The following is a 5,000-nucleotide window of genomic DNA, read 5'->3' as shown; positions in this document are numbered from 1 at the left end:
TGTGTGTGTGTGTGTGTTGTATCGACGTCGTTTTAGCTCTTCCTGAACGAGTACATAAACGGATATCCTACAAATTTATATATATATATATATATATATATATATATATATATATATATATACACATAAGAATCTAGATGACTGAGGAATGGTTTAGTCAAGTACCTGACAAAAATTTCACAGAAAATCGAAAGCAATCTATCAGTCATTAGATTAGATCAAATGCGCCAATATCAAATCGGCGTCGCTTGTCGGTGAATCCGCAAAAGAAACATGCACCAATAAACAAATGAATAAAATAAATAAGTAAATGAATGAAAAGCATAAATGAATAAAATAAATAAATACGTCAACAAATAAATAAAATAAAAGTCACATCGTAGACACCAATACTTGTGGCAACGTCCCCCTCCCCTTCCTCCCTACCGCTCCCTCCCTCCCGCGACCGTTGCCTCTTCAGTGGATAAACAATTGTTTCGATCTTTCGAAATGTATATTTGAACTGAGAACAGTGACGTCACACACATATCATCCTTCACTACATGACAACTTAAATGACAACCGATAAATAAATGCATATATAGATAATTAAATAACATCGGGCAACTAAAAAGTTACACAGCCGATAAAGAAATCATAAATCGGGTAAACTTAAATGTTAGTCGACTGCAACAAGTCTGACGTCACAGATCAGACAAAAAGTTACAACTGCCGATCACGAGTCCAGCACGTGATCCAAGACCTGATATAATAATGAAGTAACTCTTTTAATGATGGGCTGGTAATACGTACCTTTCAATTTAATTATTCTAAAAATCAAATAACCCTTAAAATTATTGTCTTCATAGTGTCGACATTTTTTTTTTTTTTTTTTTTTTTTTTGTAAGAAAATAACTTCCTGGAGGGGATAACGTTATTACATACATACAGAAATCCTCTACGTGAAAAAATAAACACATTAGATATATAAATAATTAAAAATAAAGTAAATAGCTTCATAATAACAATACGATAGACTAAGAAAACAAAAAACAATCAAACGACAGGGAAGTGGCAACAACGAGTCGACTGCAAAACGACGCGACGCGACGCCATGATGCCAATGTAGGGCATCGCTTGAACATTCCTCCGCAAGCAAAGTCCAAGAACAATGCAGTGTTTTGGGTCCGCAGGGAGGAGCAAAGATAAGAGGGTGGAGGGGAGTGGAGTATGTTAGAGATGGAATGGGTGGGAGTGGATTTTATGCCTTTGTTTTTGGGCTCCCTTAGAAAAAAAAAAAAAAAATGGCATATGTATGTCAATCTAAATAGGATAATTGGAAATCAAGGATATAGACTAAGTCTGAATTATACAAATTCGAGGCAAGATAGAATAAAGGGGTGAGTAGCAGACGGACGGGACCTCGCGAGCGTTGCTCCTCTTCCGTTGTACACTACAATTAGGTAAACTCACACGGCTTGATGGCGCAGTGGTACCATTCGTTACCGCTAATCCAGCTGTCCCAGTTCGATTCTCGCCCAGGGCTGAAATCATTTCAGCATAGCTGTACTGCGAGCCGGTACTCCAACTCTCATGAGCAAAGAGATTTGTGTGCGCGTTTATGTTCACAGCATTACCCATAGATCGGTCCATATAAGAGTTTTGAGCTCTCTTCCGGGAGGGCAACAGTTGTCAATCACGAGTCCAACACGTGATCCTTTTGGATTACGAGTAAATGTTCGTCTAGATACGCGTGTTACACGTTTTCGATTTTGTGCGCCGTAAAAGACTAGAAATTTATTCAAACCTACGCTATTTTTCAAGTTGTACGCACGTTGCTGCAGTTTCGCCTCCAACCGACATGGTTTGTCGTCAAACTCTACGGGGAATCAACTCCATTATCTATTTGCGAGATAATGTCATGCAACGGCCGAAAGAACGCGTAGATTAATGCCTCAACATATATATCTATGGGAGACATATTCAGTCGCCTACTTAAACCTTTCTTATATATATATATATATATATATATATATATATATATATATATATATATATATATATATATATATATACTTATATAACTATCCCACTTGTGTACATACTACCGAATGCGCTATCGTGGCGGGGGCGAGTCGAGTATAAATATAAGAAATTGTTTTCAATTCGTTTCCCTCTTGATAGCGCAGTGGGTTAAGTCACTGTACATTTGTCTCCGAATAGAGCTCCTTCTTAGTCTCGATCGTATTTGCAGGGAATTACAATGGAAAAAGTTAATGTCGTTAAGATGAATATATATATATATGTGTGTGTGTGTGTGTGTGTGTGTGTGTGTGATTTACCTTGGTTTTTGGATCACGTGTTGGACTTGTGATCGACAGCTATTTTCCTCCCGGAAGAGAGCTCAGAGCTCGTACGACCGATCTATGGGTAATGCTTTGATATTACACGCACACACACACCCAACTCCTCGCCCACGTGTTGGAGTAACGACTCGAAGCGCAGCAATACTGAAATTATTTTCAGCCCTGGGCAGGATTCGAACCCGAACATCCGTAGTGACAGTTTGGGACTCTACCAACTGCGCCACCGAGTCATGTGAGTGTGTGTGTGTGTGTGTATTCACCTCGGATCTGCTGCAGTCTCTATCGAGACAGCCAGACACCACCCTACGGCAGTGAGCTCAGAGCTCCCTGCCGTAGGGTGGTGTCTGGCTGTCTCGATAGAGACTGCAGCAGATCCGAGGTGAATACACACACACACACACACACATGTGTGTGTGTGTGTGTGTGTGTGTGTGTGTGTGTGTGTGTGTGTGTGTGTGTGTGCGTGTGCGCGCGCGCGCATAGAGTTAGAATTGCACTGAAAATTTCATCAGAAAAATCCCCTCCAGCGGACGGAAAATTCCCTTATACGACATGACTTCGCAATTACAGCCAAAGGAATTATACATTTTAATTGTTTCCCCTGTTAATTAAAATCACTTGACACGAAATGTACAAATACATGAATATCGAATATGAATATGTTGAAAGCACGACTGAGATTTTGGTTCAGCCCAGGGCTGCTTCTGCCGTTTCGTACAATTTTGTACCAAAACGTACAGAAATGGCGGCATGTGGCAACTGCTGGCAACTGCGCCAGGATCATTTTTCTGCTTAACAACGGGATGATGTTCTAAACATTTAAAAACTCAAGCTGTTGTTGAAAAATCATATAACTAGTTCTCAAATAATAAATGGTACATCAAAATATATGACTTTTATTGGTAATTATGTTCCTCATAAAATATTGTACCCCCTAAAGAGACGATTTTTCGGTAGAAAAAAATGTACGCTAAAGTTTCAGCTTTCTTTTTGCCATAATAATAATATCAAAAAGATTTTTTATATTTTACTGAATATTTTAGGGCATGAGGGCAACGCTGGAACTTCAGACCTGCAATCTCTACATTTCCCGCCCAAACTGGCCTCCGAGCAATATTAACCGATTAATACTGGCCACCTGCCCGACCTCCCATCTCCCGGAACACGCGACTGACTGCACGCTAGCTAGCTATCGTTATATTGCTTCGCTGCCTATATGATCACTTTTTGTTGGGTTATTTCTTTATAATAACAATAATAATGAGAGAAAATAATCAAATATGGGTACGTCTTTGACTTTCCTCTTCCCAGTCTCCACAAATTAAGCATTCATCCATAAACAAAGCCGGTCATCATCATCATCATCATATTCATCGAAAGGATCGGCGGCCATGAGCCCCCAACCAACCAGCCTCTACTGTGACTATACATAGGTTTACCTTCTAATATTTCTGTATCAATGTCTTCTGTACCCGGCGTGACAAAGTTCAGTTTCACAAAGACAAATTGAACATGGCGCAAAACAGGAAAAAAAATGATAAAAAACGCGCGACGATCTTATAAGCACGCCAGCCACAACAAAACGGAGACAAACTCGTTTAGTCCCCTTAGACGCTGATTGGCTGACGTATAAAGTGGGCGGAGTCATCCAAGTCGGAATCCGTCATGAACGATACATTGCGACTTAACGTAATACATCGATCAGACGCTCACTGACACATCATATAAGTAGCTGACCCGAACGTGACGAAACATTCTGCAACGTCATCGCATATTTTTTATAACTCTGTGAAAGATGCCCGCGGTATTTTTGTCACGTTTTGAAGAATAACAAAATAATAATAATTATTAGCTCTACTAGAAATGAAATAAATATAATCAGTACTAAGGACAGAGACGAGGGCGAGTTATCGACGACAGAAAAGTTTCTAAAGACCACAGCGTACTTTCTCAAACAATTGGAAAGTCGCAGTCGGCGTTGCAGACGACTTCACGGTGACCACGCAACTGGCCTAGCCAAGAAAGACAGCAATTGCTAAATGAATACAGGAAATCAAATATTATAAAACTAAATTATAGTAATTAAAAATTCCCCCGAAAAATAAATAATAATAACAACAACAGCAGTACTGTTTCAATGACAAAAATGTTTAGTTTGTTCACAATTTACAATACCATAGTTCTGTACATATTCGATATTAGACACCTGAATAAAAAAAATATACTACAAACCTCTACGCATTTGTCCAAACCTGCATTCGCCCGCACTATATACCATCATACAGGCATCTAGTGGAAACGGTTAAGAACCACCGACTCAAGTGATGATGATGATGATGTTGATGATTATGATGATGATGACGATGGTGATGATGATGTGAATCACACACACAAACACGTACACACACACACGCACACACACACATACATACACACGCACACACAAACACATTCACATAACGACTCGGTGGCGCAGTTGGTAGAACGATGAACTACTAGCATGGTGGTGCGCGTAGTGCTTGGTTCGAATCCCGCCCAGGGCCGAAATTAATTTCGGTACAGCTGCGCTTCGGGTCGTTACTCTGACTCTCGTGGGCGGGGAGTTGGGGGTGTATGTGTGTGAAAGGTCATAGCATTACCCATAGATCGGACCTA

The sequence above is a fragment of the Oratosquilla oratoria genome, chromosome 14, assembly GCF_046742065.1.
Source record: "Oratosquilla oratoria isolate Oo_2021 chromosome 14, ASM4674206v1, whole genome shotgun sequence".
Classification (NCBI taxonomy): Eukaryota; Metazoa; Arthropoda; class Malacostraca; order Stomatopoda; family Squillidae; genus Oratosquilla; species Oratosquilla oratoria.
Note: the sequence above shows the minus strand (reverse complement) of the source record.